This window comes from Triticum aestivum, chromosome 2D (assembly GCF_018294505.1).
Source record: "Triticum aestivum cultivar Chinese Spring chromosome 2D, IWGSC CS RefSeq v2.1, whole genome shotgun sequence".
Lineage (NCBI taxonomy): Eukaryota > Viridiplantae > Streptophyta > Magnoliopsida > Poales > Poaceae > Triticum > Triticum aestivum.
This window is the reverse complement of record NC_057799.1, coordinates 644,393,775-644,414,899: the sequence shown is the minus strand read 5'-3', so window position 1 is coordinate 644,414,899 and position 21,125 is coordinate 644,393,775. Positions and strand designations below refer to the sequence as shown.

The 21,125-nt window shown below is 47.4% G+C and overlaps 1 long non-coding RNA gene across 1 annotated transcript; it reads right to left on the bottom strand.

The window, feature by feature from the left end:
• Positions 1-19,651: 19,651 nt before the first annotated feature.
• On the bottom strand, positions 19,652-20,399 carry LOC123050729 (uncharacterized). The gene is made up of 2 exons (XR_006423826.1): positions 20,174-20,399; positions 19,652-20,082 (listed from the first exon to the last, which is right to left on the bottom strand). It is a non-coding gene; the product is annotated as an uncharacterized lncRNA (long non-coding RNA).
• Between the last annotated feature and the right edge of the window lie 726 nt (positions 20,400-21,125).

Below are 21,125 nucleotides of genomic sequence, written 5' to 3'. Positions count from 1 at the left end.
CTCCTCCTCTGTCTCGCACTTTAAACCGCCAGCCTTCATGGCCGGGGTCAAGTCGCCGCTGTTTGTCATCTCACCAAGCTACCGAAGAGTGTCTTGTTTCTGCGCTGCTCCAACTCGGCCCGTTTTGCCGCTGAGCCGCCTCGGCCGCCCCTGCGAGACCCCGCCGGGTTGCCTCCGATTGTGCCCTCGCTCCCGAGCCGCCGAATTGCCTGTGGCCCTTGCTTTCGAGTTGGCTGATGGATGCAGTTGGAAGAGATAAACAAAGAGCGCTTGGGTCGCGCATGCACAGAAGACAGGAAAGGCAAAATAGCTTTACCACATCCATTGTTTATTCGCACAAAGCATCAATGTTTGACAATCACTAGGTCTAATGGATGGCCATACATGAAATCAAAGGAGCTGGGGTATTGTCCAGATGTTCTAAATTCCAATTTGATATTCAAAGATGCCAGCGGTTCAAAACTTGACTGAATCCCAATGGACAATCTTGCGTCTGCTACGTACCTGACCGATCTGGCGTACTCACCAAATAGTAAAAAAGCACAACCAGTACTTATGTTACCATTTTGACACGAACAGAACCGGCCGACGAAAACACACATAGTTGTTGTCCTTGTGGCTAGTTTACTGCAATGCGTCAGATTAACCAGTACCACGATACTGCTACGACCCACAAGATCAGTTTTTGTCTCCGTTTGCTATGGCCACGCGAGGAAAACTACCAGTTTGGAACTTGTCACGCGTCAAGCCGGTGAGCTCACCCGCCAAAGATTGTACCAACATCTATCCGCAACGAGTGACCCAGTGGATGCACGTGTAGCCCGCCGTCCCTATGGTCTGGTTTATATCAACATATCGGAGACAGCCCAAGCGTCCAGCTGCAAGGCGCCATTGAACGGACACGCGCATCACATGTCAATGAAGCACGGGATACTACTTTATACTAGATAACGCCCCGCGTGTTGCCGCGGAAAAAATTGTATACCAAGTTGTAAAAATTCACTATGTCTATTCTTAGTGGACAAATAAGAGATAAGAAGGAGATGAATTATACCACTGAAGTGGAATGCTTGCGAGCTAACGCAAACAATTGTATAGCAAGTTGTAAAAATTCACTATGTCTATTCGTAGTGGACAAATAAGAGATAAGAAGGAGATGAGTTATACCACTGAAGTGGAATGCTTGCGAGCTAACGCAAACCACATTTCCAGAATGATAACTCTATAGTATTTCAATCTTGCAAACTACAGAAAGCTTGTCAAAACAACAGTTGTAGTAAGACATTCATTCTTGAAAGTCACATCACAAAGGTGCAAAAATTATTAGATGTACGGTTTATGGACAATAAGTTGACTTGATGGACCAGAACTACTTGGCCATGCAAGCACACTTACAACACATATATGACCAATGCAATCAGATTAAACAAACTTGAATATTCTACAAAGATAGATATTGATAAAAACAGGATGTCAACTTTTACATAAACTGAATGGGATAACCAAATTCCATAGATACATATCAATTTAATAGGCATAATTTTTTGCATAGTGGAGAGAAATTGGTCCAGATCTTAGGACATATATAGAAAATTTAAAAATTAATTCCCCAACACTATATATACATACACAAAAATACACCATGTGTTGGCAAGTCTCCTTGCATAATCTTTGTTTCCAGTAGTTTCTGCATTACCTATATATTTTACTGCATATAAGATATAGGGTAGATGATACAAAAGAGAGTATGTCAGTATATTTAGTGCCGAGGAAGGGACTTTTGAAATCACACGCTTCTTCGATGCATGCATGAGACTTATGAAGACAAATGCATGTGACAATAATATAATTCAGCAAGATTGCTAGACTACTTCGGTTTTTCATCAAACAGCTTGTTGATTGACATTACAAAAGAATCTGCCAGAGGACAGGTACCAATAATAAAGGTAAAGAACAAAGCTTTCCTCAACAAAATCAACAAAATAATGAACGGTAGGAGAACTGATTGTCAATATATATAATGATAAAGATTAGAAAGATGGCAATATATCATCACTATCAAGAAGAGACACAGGATATTATTCTTATCTGATGCTAGATAAATAACTGAGAATCTAGAAGATAGATAGGGAACATAAACTGCTCGAATTCCTCTTTTTTAGCGCAAAGTTCCTTCCTAGCTCGAACTCCTCGGTACCTCTTATCTGGACCATTGGTTTGCTTTTGGATTTGTGCACAAAGGGAGCATCACGGGCTGTGCAGCTCTTCGCTGCCGTGCCTTGTCCTGTCCAGCTAAACAGTAATCACAAGTAGGTATAGGCCTGCCTGCTAGAGAAAGAGTGGGCCAGCTAATAGAAAAGCGTGGCGCTGCAGGGGAAAAGTGAAGACAGAGAAAGCATGTGAGAGTGAGAAAAAAGTTCATTGAGAAAATTTCTTTGAGAGAGAGAGAGACCCTACGTGGGAGATTCAAAGAGGGAAAAACATTCTTTGCAAAATTTGAAGAGAGAAGTAGCATGTGACACAGAGAGAGGACTCGTTCTTATCAGATAAGTGAGAGATAGACCAGCTTTTGAAAGGAAGTTTTATTTTACGAAGGTGAGAGAGAACATGTGCACAGAGCTTGCACATGTGGATGTAGATTACATTTTCATGTCAGAAAAGAGAGAGCTTTTTGTGAGGAAAGATTCTTTCTAGCCAGAGAGAGCAGGTCATCCAACGGAGAGTGAGTGTTTTTTTATTTGTGTAGAACTGTAGCTACCGCAGTGCTCCATAGTGACAGAAACTGTAGCTTGGGTCGCTATCACGGGCCTCAGCCCTTGCCAGAGTATTAAGCGCTGGGCGCCTGCCATGTCTCCTAATTTTCGAATCTACGTACACATCCACATGCACCGGAGTCCAGATTGAATGGCTGTGATAATGGGTACTATGTAACTCGTCCTACAAAAACTGCTCTTCTCTTTTAATGCAAATTATGAACTGCTATATGAACTAATGAATTTGTCATCAATGAGTGCATTCATAGGTTCAAAAGACATATTGAGTAGATAGTGGAGCATAAAAGTTACCTAGATTTTCTTAAAAAAAATATGTAGATACCATTTTCACCAAAGACCTTGCCCATAGATTAAAACATCTGCACAAAAAATATCAAAAAGATTGGGTGTTTTAATTGGCAAGCCAGTACAGCGAGAGATGTCGTGGCATTTGGCAAAAATAAAATGTAAAGGAAAATATCAGTTGAACATATCATTAAAGTAATTTGTCAGTAAATGATAGATTGAGAGAGAAACAGAGAACGGAGAGAGGGAATGAACAGGAGGCCGGTAGACAGTTGTCCCAAGAGGGGAACCTGTGAATGAGGGGAGGTTTGCTTATACCTACAGAAGTGGCGAAGGAGGAGACATAATTGCGAAGTTAGCAGAATTGGCTTCCTAATAGATGGATATATTAGACAAAAAGGACGCCATCCATGGTTGTCTCTATCAAACAGGGAAATCTCATTACATGGATCCATCCATATATAGCTTCCACGACATCTTCCATCTTCCTACGAGCAGGGCAAAGGAACGTTGAAGATTCTATCAATCACGCCGATATGAGTTGCTGCTAATTAAGAAGGAAATCATGACGTAATAGGCAAGACAGGATCTGATTCAAAGGGATGGGGAAGTACCTAGAGTAGGTCTTGCTGGGGCTATCAATTCCATATGGCCCTCCTCGCCGGAGTTGCAGCAACCATGGCCGCCACCATTACCAGCTTCGCCGACCCCACCACCACGACCGTAGCCTCCTCGCCGAGTCCCTCACTTGTAGCATCCACGGCCGCCTTCCCCGCGGCCGTAGCCGTTGTTGCCTCTTCCTGTTCCACCACAGCGACTGTCGCTGACGTATCCATAGAGGTCAGCTCCTCCGCCACCAGGACGTGAGACACCAGGAGAGCGACAGCCTCGACCCGATCTAACATCTTGACCAGCCGTGGTGTCCTAATCTGCTAGATCGTCGTGGACATGGAGGGGATGGGAGGTAGTGGAGGGCGTGCATCTATGAATGATAGGGGCAGCGGAAGGCGTTGTTGCCCGGGTGAATGGCGGAGCGTCGGTTGCAGGGCACCGTCCGGTGATGCGTGGGCGGTGGTCACCGTCGTCGTGTGATCTGCTGCCAGGAGAGACGATGGAAGAGTAAGAGAGATACAGAGAGATGGGCGGATGGGCTTCTCTTGGTTGGTTTTTACACCCATTCATTGATAATCGAGGATGGAAGAGGCCCACTTCAGTTACCAGAGTTGAATCACACGATTTTCTGTGAAAATACTTTTTCTCAAACAAAAAATGCTGCAAAAAATATGAGGTGGCAAGGCTGCTGAGGTGGATAGCCTGCATGTCAAGAGAAATAGGGTAGTGGGGATGAACTATTTAGGTATTATAGATAGGTGTGGACTTGTCAACCCAACCAAAACAGTTGGGGTCGCCCCTGCAGCCTTGAACCGGCCTTGCTTCTGTTACACGCCACCGGGCCCCTTTGCTGCTGTCATAAACCGCTGGCGAGTTGCACTTGCTCATTGTTAAACCGTCACTATGATGATCATGGTCTCAAACACCATCAAAATAACTGGAGATACATGGGTGTTATATACAACTCCTCAAGGCCGAATCAGGTGATATCCCTCTAACTATATTTTATTAACACATATTGTTTTCATCAAAGAACAATTACTTTGGTCTTTGTATTTTATATGCAGGACAATTGGTCACTACAAAGACGATGGCCGGATCATGGATATATAAATTATATAAATCGCATAATTATTGTCATGCGCTAGCATATGACCGTGCCATAATGATTAAAGAATATATGCACAAGACACCGCCCTTGCGGCTAGGACTACTTCAAACTCACCGGGACCGTCCCTGTGGCCGACTCGCCCGTCTGTGCCGGTTTACACCACCAGTGCCGACTCTCCCGTCCGCACCGGCTTACAATGCCGCGGCCGACTCATCTGTCCGAGCCGCCTCTGATGCTGCGGTCGTCTTTGTCGTCCGTCTCTCGCGGCCTGGTCTACATCAACACACCGGGCCGCATTTATATGCATGAGTTGTTTATTGAGTATGAGCAAGTCACTGCTTGGGTAGCCCGGTTTTTCTTCCAATACATTGGAGGCAAATTATCATTCAGCCGCCGTCTGCACTGGATGGATCAATGGACATGCGCACAGATCGCTGCCACTACAGTTTGGTCAACTTCAAATCGCCAATTGGAAGGAACCATTGGCCGAGTTGCTGACACGGCTCATGCGGGATCATTTATAACCCGCCGCAGTCACCTCAACCTTCTGTGGATTCACATCGTGCTATCAACACCAATGATATACAAGTTATGCCGGTTTACATCACGGTCAAATATGGAGAATCTCAAGCCAACTCCTCGAGTCACCTTTGAGACACAGGGGCTATGATGACATGACTCAGCAAATCTTGCCAGTTTCAGCAAATTTAAGAACCCCAGGACGATGGAGGGAAAGATAACCCGGTCCCGGCGGCTACTATTATATTGATGAAAATTTAAAAGCTGTCAGAAAATTTCCGGCTTAGAAAGTATGTAACAGTTACAAAATCCCGGCTCAATGAAGAAGTTCCGGGTCATCAGAAAGGATTCCGGTTTACGACCCGGTTCAAGGGAAATCCATTCTCCCACAAACCTCTGAAGCGCTCAAATCCGGTTTAACAATGTCCGGTTCAAAAAGGAATTAAATTCTCGCAAGTTCGAGTTTAAAGGCCGTCAGAAAATTTCCGGCTGAAAATGAAGATTCCGGTTTAAAATCCTGTTCAAGGGAAAGATGTCTCCCACAAAGCTCTGAAGCTCTCAATATCCGGTTTAACATCCGGTTCAAGAAGGATTTATCTCTTGCAAAAAGTTAAGGGGTGCCAAAGAGGACCTGCTGCCATAATGCGCGGTTCAAACATGGATATCATGCCTTATTGGCTTATCATATTATTGATCACTTGGGGGCTTGGTCATGTCTGAACCATTGTCACACCTCTTGATCGGCGTAATGCCACAACATCACTTGGGGCCTTGGTCATGTCTGAACCATAGTCACACCTCTTGATCGGCTCAATGCCACAGCATCACTTGGGGGCTTTGGTCGAACCTGAACCATAGCCATGCCTCTTGATCGGCGTAATGCCACGATGTCATTTGTGGGCTTGGTCATGTCTGAACCATAGTCACACCTCTTGATCGGCTCAAAGCCTCGCCTACAATGGTTTTTATTTTGCCTTTGTTTGAGTTTTGTTTTCTTTTTGATAAAGATTTTTGTTGTTGCTTTTAAATTCGGCGTTCACACCCGGTTCGACTGTCAATTACAAGTTGTCAGTACGTGATCAGTTATAATCCGGTGTTTATTAACCCGGTTTGGTTTCGACTATAAGTCGCTAGTATATATTTGGATTGCGCCATTGGAATCATGCGCTCATAAATCATTGGATTATATTATCTTGAATAGCCAACATGGCTGGATTTTTATTACGGTTATTAATAACCGGTATTATTGAGGTTTTCAAAGTCGCTTTAGCGCAATGGCTATTATTTTATCAAAGGATATGATTTATTCTACAATGGAACGAATAGTCCCGAGTCGCTGCAGGCTTAGGACCCGGCACTTGGGGGCTACATTATTCAAATTGAGATTACATGCAAGTCTCATGTCGCTGCAAGCATGCACCATGACACTTGGGGGCTAATGCAAAGTCATTTTTATTGGCCTTATTGAAGACCCGACTCATCACATCATAATGAGTCGGCCCTTGGGGGCTACCAATTGCTCCTGTCAACAATTCAAGGTACACAAATTTTCATCTATTATTGAAGGATCCACTGCTCAGTTGGTAAAGCACACAGATCTCAACCTTGTGGACGTGGGTTCAAGCCCCATGATGGGAGTTACATCATATAATGTTATTCTCAATGAAGTATATATAAAGTCCCAGCTCAATATCATCTTACTGAGCCGGCCCTTGGGGGCTACACGTTGCTGTTAAAGTCGACATGATCATATTTTCAAAGTCCCTGCTCATTATTTGCATAATGACCTGGCCCTTGGGGGCTACACTGGTTGAAGTTTTTATGAGCATCAGGAAATTACAAGTCCCAGGTTGCTGCAAGCATGACATCCCGGCACTTGAGGGCTACATATGTGGAATACTCAGTCCTGACTAGTGATTGAGATGAACAAACTTGTATTTCTTCAAGCTTGTGACATTCATATTGAAGCAAATCTTAAGCTGTTACTACGTTACCTTCTTAAGATTTGAGGGCTACAAGTGATAGGCATATAAGAGGTATATTTTCAAAAGCTGATATTAACAAACAGTTATGATTCGGTGCTATCAATATTTGTAAACCGGCAAAGTTCTACATTCATAAACCGGCAAGTTCTACATTCTTAAACCGGCTGAAGATCAGATGAGTATTTCAAAGACCAATATTTTTCTTAAACCATTGTGAGTTGAGTCAAAGAAGTTATTTCTCTGTGACAAACCAATGTCAGCAAATTGATTATGAAGCTGGCCTATTGACCCGGATTTTCTAGAAGGAAATGACAAGGATTTAAAGATGCTCAGGATCAGTTTAACATGGATAAATCCAAATTAAACTCGGGGCTAATGTCGGGGATATACCCCGCTGTCGGTGTCAAAACCGGCGGATCTCGGGTAGGGGGTCCCGAACTGTGCGTCTAGGCGGATGGTAACAGGAGACAAAGGGACACAATGTTTTACCCAGGTTCGGGCCCTCTTGATGGATGTAAAACCCTACGTCCTGCTTGATTAATATTGATGATATGGGTAGTACAAGAGTAGATCTACCACGAGATCAAGGAGGCTAAACCCTAGAAGCTAGCCTATGGTATGATTGTCGTATGTTGGAGTTGTTGTCCTACGGACTAAAACCCTCCGGTTTATATAGACACCGGAGAGGGTTAGGGTTACACAAAGTCGGTTACAATGGTATGAGATCTGAATATCCGCATCGCCTAGCTTGCCTTCCACGCCAAGGAAAGTCCCATCCGAACATGGAACGAAGTCTTCAATCTTGTATCTTCATAGTCCAGGAGTCCGGCTGAAGGTATAGTTCGGCTATCCGAACACCCCCTAATCCAGGACTCCCTCAGTAGCCCCTGAACCAGGCTTCAATGACGACGAGTCCGGCGCGCAGATTGTCTTCGGCATTGCAAGGCGGGTTCCTCCTCAAAGTTCTTCATAAAAGTTGGTAAACACTGAAAGTAGTGTCCGGCTCTGCAAAATAAGTTTCCACATATTGCCATAGAGAGAATAATATTAACACAAATCTAATCTACTGACGTATTCCATAGCGTGACATCACACTATGGCCAAGCCTTTATTCGAATCGTTTTCACTTCTCCACCTCAGCGCGTTTTGCGAGGCAGTTTCCTTGGCATGTCTTGTCAAAGCAGAGATCGTGTCCCCTTTATTTACCGGATTCTCATCAATACGGACGTGGGTAACCCAATCGCGCCCGTTTAGCATGTTTTCTCGATTAAAGGCGAGTCCCAAACGGTCACCGGGAGGGCTCTTGGTATTCAACCTCTTAATAAAGAGACCAAGGCCTTACTCCTTTTTTCCAACCTCAAACGAGTTCGCCCATCGCCTCGAGTTTCAACACCCTAGGCCCCAGATTCCAGGCGCTTCGGACCATCGACAATGTCCGGTTCCGACCTTCAAGGCCGATGGATGCCCTCCTCCATCACGGAGGAGGACGTGCTAAAGTTCAGAGAGGCTAAGTTCTTGATCGGCGAAATTCCGCATAGGTTGCCTGCTCAAGGGCAGGCGGTTCCCAGTCCCCAGCCCGGTGAGAGCGTGGTGTTCAAATCTCACTTCCTTCGGGGGTTAGGCTTCCCAATGGATCCCTTTGTGAGGGGGCTGCTGTTCTATTATGGGCTGGAATTTCACGACTTAGCTCCGGAGTCCATCCTCCATATTTCCTCATTCATCATCGTGTGTGAAGCGTTCCTCCGTGTTACCCCTCACTTCGGATTATGGCTTAAGACTTTTAAAGTGGAGCCGAAGATGATCGAGGGATGGCACACTGAGTGCGGAAGCACTATTATAAGTAAGAATGCTGATGCTCCCTGGCCCGAGGGATCTTTTGAAGAGGAGCTCGGCTTATGGCAACGGGAGTGGTTCTATATCACCGCTCCCAGGGGCACCAAATGGGTGGTGCCGCCTGCTTTTCGCTCAGGTCCCCCACAGCTGCTAGAGTCATGGGTCAATAAGGGCCTAGACTGGGGGCCATCCCAAGACGTGCCTTTGTTGCAGGGCCGCGTCAGGGATCTCTTGGAAAGAGACCTCAGCCTGGTCAAAGTGACGCAGGTCATGCTGATCCGCCGAACCCTGCCCGGTAAACGTCGCTCCCTTCGTCTATGGGAGTTTAATCCGGAGGGATCACGAGCTCTCCAGCACTTTATGGGCACAACGCCCGTGGAGATGTATAAACTGTTCTTCGGATCACAAGCAATGTGTCCGGATTTGACCGAGGACGCAGGTCTAAGCTGCAATCGCCCGGATACTCAAGTAAGTAGCCTCATGCCCGGACTTGTTATCCATATATTTGTCATAAACTTGCCCCTTAAAAGAGTTGTGCCTTTTAAACAGGAGTGGATAGCGAAAGCAAAGCTGATAAGGTGTCCGGCTCCCCTCCCTGAGACCAGGCCGGATTCCGTCCTGGTCAGGATGTTGAAGGTCGTGCCTCTAGAGGAAAGCAAGGGAGGGGACAAGGCAGCTACGGCCTCCTCGAAGGAGGCTGTTCGGAGGGAAGGAACTGAAAGTCCCTCTCATCCGGGGAAGAAAAGGACTGCCTCTGAACACCCGGAGGCTATAGCTTCCAAGCGGGGGGAAAAATCCTCGCCAGAGGGTCCTACGCCCGGGGATACCTCGGCCGAACTATGCCCTCAAAGGGGCCAGCCCTCTAGTGAGCCGTAAGTAGAGAAAGATTGTATATTTAAGAGAAAGGTCCTTACTTTAAACCTGAGAAGATTAACCGAAATTTTACCTTGTAGTTCGAAACCTCAACCCTTCTCAGCAGAGCTCGTCTTCGGGGGACCTTCTTCCGGAGATGATGGAGAGCGGGACGCCTCCCCTTGCCGTACCGCCTAGCGAGGCAGGAGACCCTGAGGTGTCGTCGCGGAGGGTTGCTCCGAATCCGGCAGGGGCGGAAGATAGCCACGTGCCCCCCAAGGTTCTCCGCGTCCGGCCTTCGAAAGAGGCCATAGGATAAGTCCGGCACCGTCTGGTGCTTGGGCGGAGGAGCTGAAGAATCTGCTGGGGCGAGCATCTATCTCAGAGGAGCACCGTGCATTGATGGGCACGGTGATTGAAAGGATTTCGTCCGTGGAAAGCGGATTGCACGAGGCCGTCAGAAGTTTACTGACGGGATTTGAGGTACGTTAGATAATGTACACTTTTGTCAGTTGCGTATAAATAAGATGCGCCCTGTGTAGATAGTAGCCCCTGAGACTCTGTGCGTTGTCAGAAGTGACAGCGTGCAGAGGATCATAACCCCAGGTCTAAAATGTCGCTGTTAAATGTAGGTGGCGAAGTGTCCGGAATCGAGCCGAACTGATGATTTTGCCGAACTAAAGCGGCAACTTGACGTGGCAGATGCCGACATCGCGTTCGTCAACAAGCGGCTTGATGAGGCTCAAGGTATGTAACTCATTGGCAGCACCTGGTAAGATGAGCTTGATGCCAATATCTTACAATGTGTGTGCTTGATGCAGATGGTGCGGCCGCCGTGGAGTGTCTTCGGGCGGAACTTGCCCGAGCTAAGGAACAAGCCAGAGAAAGGGATGCGGCTGCCAAGAAGGCCCTTGAAGAGCTGAGAGCCGAACAGGCTGCTCACTGCCGAAGCAAGAAGGAGATGGCCGAGATGGCCGTGCAGTTAAAGAGTGCTGCTGACCGTTGCGAGCTTCTTGAGAAAGAAGACCGGGCGAGGCAGGCAGACTTAGAGAAGGCGGTTGCTGATGCCAAGGACGCTCGCTCTGCGATGAGAGCTGCGAAGGAGGAGCTGCACCAGGCCGGACAGATTGCGGCTGGGAAGCCCTTTATGCTGAGGAGGAAGTTTTGCGATCCGAAGTTTGCTCCGTTGGACCGGATGTGGAGTGTGGAGGACACCTATCTGGATTTGGCAGCAAGTGCTGCTGATGCGACCGAACACTTTCGAGATCAAGAAGATCGCGAAGTGGAAAAACTTTTCTGGTCGCAGTTCCACAATCCAGAGCATCCACTGTCGGTGGACGATCGTCTGGCTCAGTGGGCCGAACTGAATAGGTCTCCGGACTCGCCATGAAGTGTGTCATGGGTCATTTATGGCCGGGAAGATCGGAGCCGAAGAGTTATTTCAGCTTGGTGCAGCGATTACTTGATGCGGTGCCACGTATCGATGCAATGAAGAGGTCAGCGTGCATAGAGGGCGCACGGATGGCTCTTGCCCGTGTCAAGACATACTGGGCGGAGATGGAGACCACCGTTGTTGCATCTCGAGATTCAGACAAAAGCCGAGTTCCCTCCGAGTACTATTTTCAGGAAGTACTTGAAGGCGCTCGTGTAATAGAGACGCAGTGCTCGAAGGATGCTATGTTCTGATAGCGTATGTAATTATAAAGCAGTATTTCGATGAATTGTAGTAGGCTTTTATACTTGTGCCTTCAAGTATCTGGAACACCTCCTGTGCGGCCGTTTTAAAAATATATATATAATCTGAAATATGGCAGTCGTTGGCTTCAGCCCCCACGCACATAGTGCGGGGGTGTTCGCAGAAGGCGCTTTTTCACACTTAATCCAACGTCTTGGTCCTACAAAGGAGGTGATGGCGCAGCGAGCTAGGCAACCGGACTATAATGCTTTAACACTTTCACTTAGCCATAGGAGCTTGACAGTGGGACTCTTTAGATAGCCCTTGGTGGCGACTGCGCTCGCCCGAATTTGGGGCGCGTGTGTGCCTGGCCGGGAAATGGCCCTTCGTTAATGCGGAGGAATCCTATAGATTCCGGAGAGTCATCGAGTGGTTGACCAGTCTCACGCTATATCATGACAGTCAGTTTTCGGCTTTCTCTACTGAGGTGCTCGCCTGGCCGAACCGGGGCACAATCGCAGTAGTTCTCCTGGTGCCGCCTTAGCCGATAGAGCGGAACGTAAGGCGGCTGAACACAGGAGCCGGGCAACCCAACATTGACCAAAATCATGATTCGGAGCTGATGCATATAAGGCCAAACTCGTGACGCCGAACACTCCATAAGGTATTCGGTCTTTATGAGAGCGGGCAAAGTAATGCTCTTAGGTATAAGCCCCTAGTGTCCAGGTACGCGCAGGAATTCTGACGTGGCCACATGCCAAGACGCCAGCTTCCTCCTTGGTTATAGAACCAGGGGATGTGTAGCAACAAGAGACAGTAAAAAAGGTTTACGCAGGGTCTTAATCTGAAAAGAATCCTTGGAACGGGTCCCTACTGCACGTCTGCGCCTGTGTCTCCGTTGTGCCGTATCCTGGACGGGCGCACCACGATGTTCATCTGTAAAAGAGAGGAACTAAGTTGAAAGAAAAAAAAAAGAAAGGTGTGCCGAACAAAGGTTGTATTAAATAAACAAATATAAAGTAAAATATGTAAAATTGAGCTTTATTGTCTCTTATATATGCGGATCCCCTAGGGCATGCCTGGCTCGTCTATCCGTGCCCGTGGTCTTAATGACCTGTTCGGATGTTCTGGCTGGTGAAGCCATTGTATTGTGGGGCTGTTAAAGCGGACGCACAATCCTCTGCTCGGGGGAGGAGCGCTCAATGCTTCCCCTTCAAGGAGATGATGCCTCGTGGACCGGGAATCTTAAGCGTGAGAGATGCATAATGCGGTATTGCGTTAAAGCGGGCGAAAGCTTCGCGGCCCAGCAGTGCTTGATAGCGGCTTGAGAATGGGACGATATGGAAAGTCAGCCTTTCGCAGCGGAAGTTATCTGTAGAGCCGAATATAAGTTCGAGCCGGATAAAACCCATGCAATGGGTGTCCGGACCAGGCGTTACCCCTTGAAAGGAGGTTTTGCTGTGGCGGATTCTTGTTGGGTTTATCCCCGTGTGACGGATTGTGTCCTGATATATCAGGTTTGGTCCACTGCCGCCGTCCATTAGGACATTTGAAAACTGGAGCCCGCCAATTATTGGATCGAGTACCAAGGCAGTCCAGCCTGCGTTCCTGGTACTTCTAGAATAATCCAGATGATCGAAGATGATTGGTTTTGACAACTAGTGGCCGGACCCCTTTGGGATAGGTCGTGTGGCGCGTACCTTTATGGGCGCCGCACGTTTTGTTATGTGAAGTAGGTTTACTGTTTTTACTTCTTATGGGAAATTCTTCTGTTTCTTGGTGCTCTGCTTTTGGGGTTCGTCCTCGTCTTCGCTTGGTGTGTCGATCCCCTTGTGTTCGGCGTTGAGTCTGCCGGATTGTTTGAAAACCCAACAATCTCTGTGGGTATGGTTAGCAGGCTTCCTGGGAGTACTGTGTATTTGACATATCCTGTCCAAGATTTTGTTTAGGTTGGATAAATCATCTCTGTTATCCTGGAGGGGCGGCTTTTTCTGATTCTGCCGTGAGCCTTTGAATCCGGCGTTGACTGCCGTGCTCTTTGGACTGTTTTCCTTAGTCTGGCGACGCTCCTTGTTGCGTTGCGGTTTTCCGTTTCCATCCCTAGTTTCGGATGTACTTGGGTCGCTGGTGCTACATTTTGCCAACCAACTGTCCTCTCCTACGCAAAAGAGGGTCATGAGGCTTGTTAATACGGCCATTGTTCTTGGCTTTTTTTGGCTGAGGTGTCTAGCGAGCCATTCGTCTCGGACATTGTGCCTGAAAGCGCTAGGGCTTCGGCGTCCGGACAGTCGACTATCTGATTCTTTTTAGCAAGAAATCTATTCCAGAACTGCCGAGCTGACTCTCCGGGCTGTTGTGTTATGTGACTGAGGTCGTCTGCATCCGGAGGACGGACATAAGTCCCTTGAAAATTAGCTCGGAAAGCGTCCTCGAGCTCTTCCCAACTTCCAATTGTGTTTTCAGGAAGGCTTTTAAGCCAATGCCGGGCTGGTCCTTTAAGCTTGAGGGGTAAATATTTGATGGCGTGGAGGTCATCTCCTCCAGCCATATGTATGTGGAGGATGTAATCCTCTATCCAGACTCCAGGGTTTGTTGTTCCATCATATGCCTCTATGTTTACGGGTTTGAATCCCGCTGAAAATTCATAATCCAGGACCTCATCGGTGAAACATAGGGGGTGTGCGGCGCCCCTGTATTTGGGTGTGTCGGACTCTAATAATGGCTTTATTGTATTGCTTACAAGAGCTTGTTTTCTTGGCCCGTAAATGGACCTGGCTAGGCCATCTTTTTGATGCGAATCCGTAAGTGGGTCGCGTGCTAGTTTGAGTGCGGCGCCGCTTGCCGTTTTATGCTGGCCATGGGGTCATCTATCCGACCGTGTGGCTTTCTTACTTTTTGAGTGCGAGGGCTCTAAGGCCTCTTCGTCGAATTCAGGCAGTAGCTTTCACTTCGGATAGCTTTTAGTGCGGCGACTATCGCCGTATTTGTCTGTGGTGTTGATTACTTTACTCCATCTGATCCTGAGTGCATCTTCCGCAGTTTTTAGCTTCCGCTTCTTCTTTTTCAGGCTGCGTGCGGTTGCAACGAGCCTCTTGTGGAGGTTCTTCTTCTCCGTGGGCTTATCCGGCGTAAGGTCGTCCGGAATGCCATTTTCGCCGGGGGAGGGATGTTCGGTTTCTTCATCCGGGCTACCCTGTTCGGACGGTTGCTCTAGGGCATGCTCGTCGTCTGCTGGCTCATCCTGCTCTATGGCTGGGTCTGTATCGAGGCGGGGCCTGGGTCGCCGTTTACGCCGACGCTTTGATTGTTTTTCGAGGGATTGATCCTTCGTTCCATCCCCGTGTTCCTCGTTGTCGCTACATTTAGGGGTATCCACCATGTACACATCGTGAGATGAGGTGGTCGTCCAATGCCCTATAGGCGTTGGTTCATCTGTGTCTCCTGCATCGTCGTCCATGCCGTCGATGTCTTCGGAGTCGAAGTTGAGCACGTCGTTTAAATTATCGACGGTGGCTACCAAATGGGTGGTGGGTGGGTTTCGAATTTCTTCATCGTCCGCATCCCATCCTTGCTGACCGTAGTCCGGCCAGGGCTCTCCTGATAAAGAGAGAGACTTTAGTGAGTTCAGGATGTCGCCGAGGGGAGAGTGCTGAAAGATGTCCGCGGCGGTGAACTCCATGATCGGCGCCCAATCGGATTCGATCGGCAGGGGTGCGGGGGGTTCGGAGTCCGGATACGAATCCGGATCCTCGGAGTCACGGGTCATGCAGAGTGCGGGGCTGGTGTTCGGCTCGATCGCCTTTGAGATGGTAGCCCCTGAGGTGGCGTCCATCCGCTCATCCTCGATCGGCGCAGCAGGCTCCGAATTAAGGGTCGGAACCAACATTCGTGCGGCCTCCAGGACACTGTTCGGCGGCAGAGCTAGATCATGCCCATCGAGACAGTGCGGCGCGCTTGGCTGTGGCTCGAATCCGTCGAAGATCAAGTCCCCGCGGATGTTGGCCGTGTAGTTTAAACTTCCAAACCTGACCTGTTGGCCAGGGGCGTAGCTTTCGATCTGCTCCAGGCGGCCAAACGAATCGGCCCGCAGTGCGAAGCCGCCGAAGACGAAGATCTGTCCGGGAGAAAAGTCTCACCCTGGACCGCATCATCGTTGATGATCAAAGGAGCCATCGGGCCTAAAAGTGACGACACAGAGGAACTCTCAATGAAAACACCAATGTTGGTGTCAAAACCGACAGATCTAGGGTAGGGGGTCCCGAACTGTGCGTCTAGGCGGATGGTAACAGGAGACAAGGGACACAATGTTTTACCCAGGTTCGGGCCCTCTTGATGGAGGTAAAACCCTACGTCCTGCTTGATTAATATTGATGATATGGGTAGTACAAGAGTAGATCTACCACGAGATCAAGGAGGCTAAACCCTAGAAGCTAGCCTATGGTATGATTGTCGTATGTTGGAGTTGTTGTCCTACGGACTAAAACCCTCCGGTTTATATAGACACCGGAGAGGGTTAGGGTTACACAAAGTCGGTTACAATGGTAGGAGATCTGAATATCCGCATCGCCTAGCTTGCCTTCCACGCCAAGGAAAGTCCCATCCGGACACGGGACGAAGTCTTCAATCTTGTATCTTCATAGTCCAGGAGTCCGGCTGAAGGTATAGTTTGGCTATTCGAACACCCCCTAATCCAGGACTCCCTCACCCGCGGTATGACCCGGCCGGAGTTGTAAACCTGCTGGGACTTGGTAAACCGGCAGACAGTTAAGACAGACAGTTAAGACAGATGGCTATGACAGACGGTAAACCGGCAGGTGGTAAGCCGGCAAGTGTTAAGGCAGGCGGTAAACTGGCAGGAGTTAAGTCAGATCTTAAATTGGCAGACCATCTTAAACCGGCAGACCATCTTAAACCGGCAGACCATCTTAAACCAGCAAACAGTGATAACTGGGTTGCCAGGGGTTATGAAGCCCAAGATGTTATGAAGCCAAAGATGTTAAGAAGCCCATGAAGATAAGTTAGAATAGTTAAGTCTTAAGTCCAAGTTGGACTCTACGTGTAACCCGCCCCTTCAACATATATAAGGAGGGGCAGGGCTCCCTAAAGGGGGACGAGTTACAAGCAAGAAGAAACAATCTCTAGGGCTAGACACAACTAGAGGAGAGCCGGTTTACGGCGACTTCCTCATGATCATAATGAGACCTGGCCTCAAACAGCATGTTGGGTTGTTACCGGATGATGTTTCTCGGGGCCCAAAGCTATCTAAATCCCTGTCTTGTGTTGCGTCTCTCGATTCCGCTCAACCCCTCTCAAGCTACCACATAGATGCGTTGGCCTCACGACTAAGTCCTTTCATTAGGACATCTGCCGTGACAAAACCACGACAACCATGGAACATGGTTTCTTCACTATGACAATAGAGTTTGCAAATAGCAGACTCCATCACATGGATGGCACCCCACTAGTTAACTGTAACATGGCAGAAATCCTGTAAGTACTCTCCTCCAGAAAACTCGAAATTTCTTACTTGTGTAATGATGCACGGAGTAGTCTACAGAGTACTCTGCCTTCAACCTCGAATTGTGTTCAAAGAGACAAGGTTGTTGTATTATATAGTACTAGTATGAGCCTCAGATCGGACGTTGGGTTCTGTAGTATACTACAGCCCAAGCCCCAATCTCTCTCTCTCTCTCCCTCGCGCGCGCGTGCACACACACACACTTTCTATAAAGCATGAAAACACTTTTTTTAATAATATCTGCTATATTTTTCATATACCAAGACTGTCTGCCAGATTATTTCATCTCCAGTTTTGATGCAAAACTTCCTAACTCATACAGAATCGGAGGTGATGTGGCATAATCACTCAGTTGTCAATCTGTTTACCAATGTAAATATTAGAATATGAAATCATGGCACATCTAAGATCAGAAAATGCTCCTTTTGTATCTTAATTCTGTAAAACAGGAGAGACTCTCTTTCTATTATGATTTACTCGACCATTTTCGGGTAAAAATAGGGTTAGAATTTAAAAATGTGTGAGCGCTTCAAACGAAGGCTGGGGGTATTCTTTTTATGAATGCGTAGACTGCAATTTGACAGTAGACACGTTAGAAACAGACAAACCAGCAGGATTCCCGCATACTTTAACTCCTCGTAAGGTGTAGTATTAGATGAGGACGGCTGACTCAGATCTGAGCTTCATCTTGCTTTCACAGTGCTCATCTCTTGAGTCCGATCTTACACGCAGGCTTCTGAGGATACTCTAGGTAATCACCATCTCCCCCTTGAGAAAAAAATTCTCCTGATACTGTAAATTGGGTGCTTTCGCATATGCTCTTCTCGCATGATCTGTAGCTTGTTAACTTAAGAAACTGCTGCTGCTGCTTCTGAATCGTGTTTAGGATGTTGTTAAGTTCCAACATGCTATGTAATTGTTGTTAGTCTATGTAACGACCAAACCTCGAAGGATTTGAGTTTCTGTGCTTACCGTGCTAGTCCTTGGATCAAACTCGCTAGCACACACAATATAGATGAATACCAGAATAGCAAGTGCATCATTTATTACAACGTATGATCCAGAGTATATAAAATAAAACAATCTGCATAGCACTTGGCTAGCTTTATTCAATCAAACAGCGGAAAGTAGCAGAAAATAACGATGAGTCCCATCATAAGCCACTGGCGATGCTGAGTGCAGACTCACGACCCTAACGGTGCCTTACTCTTCGTCTAAATATCCTGCAACATGAGACGTTGCAGCCAGATAGGTCAATACATTAAATGTATTGGCAAGTTACATAGGAGTAATAATATAGCAGACCTACATGTATATGCATAGTATATCAAAAGGAAGGCTTGTGGGTTTATTTTTGCGGAAAGCTGATTTTGTCCTCATAACTACCTAATAGTCAAATTTTTATCTAGTTCTTTTGTTACTACAATTAAATGCACAAGGTTGAGTTGGCAAAATCAACTCCAACCTACCCTTTTATTATGTTGCCCACAAATATTATTAAGTGTCACATCTGTCAAGATCATCCAACAACTGTAATGGCATAGTGGCTCAGATTTACCCATAACCGGGGACACGGCTAATCATGATTAGTTTTAATACTCTGCAGAGTTTAGTACTCTTTACCCACTGGACCCAATCCGAAGATTGAGACGAAGTCTTTCAGAAGAGGTTCCCTTAACCACCTGACGGCCACATCCCACCTACATATGCTATATCTGTCGACACTGTCTGGGCCAGGGTTCCAACAACTGATAAACTAAGCCAGAGCCCATATAGCCAGTGGCCGCACATGGAAGCTACTAGTCACTAAGTATGTCTGATCTTTTTGAACCTGGGCGGCATTCCACTTAGGGGTGCACTCTCATGAGCGCATGGCCTTAGAAAAGGTGAAAACCCCATGATGCCTACCCTCAACACCAAGCAATACCACTTCCGCCCAGAGGTGAGTTAAATCCTGAGTTACTACTCAATTTGTTAAATATATAATCCTCACATAAGCTTAATGAATACTCGAACCAACCCCGTCTACAAAGCATAGCAAAACTACAACTACCACGATCTGCAATGACGGGAGATAGCTCAACAGCATAGCCAACATATATAATACTCCTATACATGGATATATTCATAGTGTGATATAACCACATGCATAGAAAACAATAGGTAAAGGATGATCAACATGTAACTTGCCTTGGTTCTGGTTCAGAAAGTCACACTCCAGACAATAGTTCGTGTCGCACTCCGGACAATCTACACGTTTCACACAATTCAACATATCAATCACTGAAACACGAAAAGAACCAAAACAAAAGCAACAACAAGGAAACCATTTTTAAAACTCAACAACAGAAGCTTAACAGCACCTAAATAGCACTACGGTCACAACGCAAACAGAATCACTCGATTCCGATAAACGGTTTGAAATTACGGCCCCCGAAAGATTTGATTTGAATTCAAACGAATTCATATTTGAAAAGTGCAAACATGTGCAAAGTTGGTACTGTCATGAAGGGCTGATGTTTGTGAGATCATAGGAAAAAGAATTACCTAAATTGGATATACAGAATAGAAGTTATAGCTAATTGAAGTTAGAGTTAAAATCTGAAAATAAAACAAAAGAAAACAGAAAACTCCTGCACAGTCGTGCGTGTACTGTAGCTGGTTGCCACATGGCAGCACGTGATTGGCTGGGCACGTGTGCTCACCAGAAACAGAGGATGGCGGCGGCTGCCTCGGGCGTCGGCGGCGGCGCTCCTCCGACGATGCTCCGGCGAATACGAAGCGAAGGATGGGTGCGGCGGTGATTGGCAGAGGCGGTGGTGGTGTCGGACGGCGGCGAGGCGGACTGTGCCAGCGGCCGTGAAGACCTGAACGCGGTGGCTCCGGCGGCGGCGGTCGAGCTTGTTCCTCGCCCCCTGCTGCGTTTATGGCCACGAGAAGGAGTCAGCGAGAGCGGTGTCGAGAGGGGGTTCGAACGGTGACAATTGGAGCGGCTTCAAGTGCCCTTACGGCGATGGAATCCTCCGGCGAAGACGGCGGACAGCGGAGCTCCGGTGCGAGATCCAAATCGCCCCAGCGGCTTCGTGTGGTCGAAGGAGGACGAGGGGAGGCTGCGGTCGGGTTCCCATAGGGTTTAGCTTGCGCGTGGCGTCTCCAGGGTGCTCGGGGTGGACCAGGGAATCGGGTCGATCCGGCTCGGCCTCGATCGCGTGTACGGTGCGCTCCAGTCCGGCTCGGGGAAGGAGACGAGCAGGGGCGCAGTGCGGGGCCCGCTGGTCAGCGGCAAAGAGCGAGGGTGTCCCGCTTCGGGCGGTTAGGTGGGCTGCGGCTGCGCGCGGTGCTCTGCTGGGGCGGCTGGCTGGGCCGCTCGCTAGCTAGCTTGCTAGGCCGCGGTGCGGCGCTGCGCTGTGCTGCGTGCTGCCTTTTTTTTTCTCTTTAACAAAAACTACAATAGTAAATAACTAAACCTAAAACAACAGTATAAAAACTAAATAAAAATATGTAGACACACAGTAAAATCTATACTGCTAATACACACTACAGGAACACTAGTTCCTCACCTAATGCAATTTTAGAAGTTCATTTTGATGCAAAAGGCCACACAAACAGTAAAATAACACACAAATAAAATATTTTCGAGCTTAAAAAAATTACCAGAACATATTATATGAACTGGAAATAATATTATGCACATTATGAACATTTTTAAAACAGGGGAGAAGTCATGTTATCTCCGCTCCAATAAATTGCCTTTGGTTGCATAATGATTTGAAATATTGCATAAAGACAAATAGTGCAATAGAAATATGATATGCATATGAATGATCTAATAACATCCTAATTTAGGGAAAATTGGGATGTTACAAACCTACCCCCCTTAAGATGAATCTCGCCCTCGAGATTCGGGCTGGCTAGCAAATAGGTGTGGGTGATCCTGCTTGAGATCTTCCTCTCGTTCCTA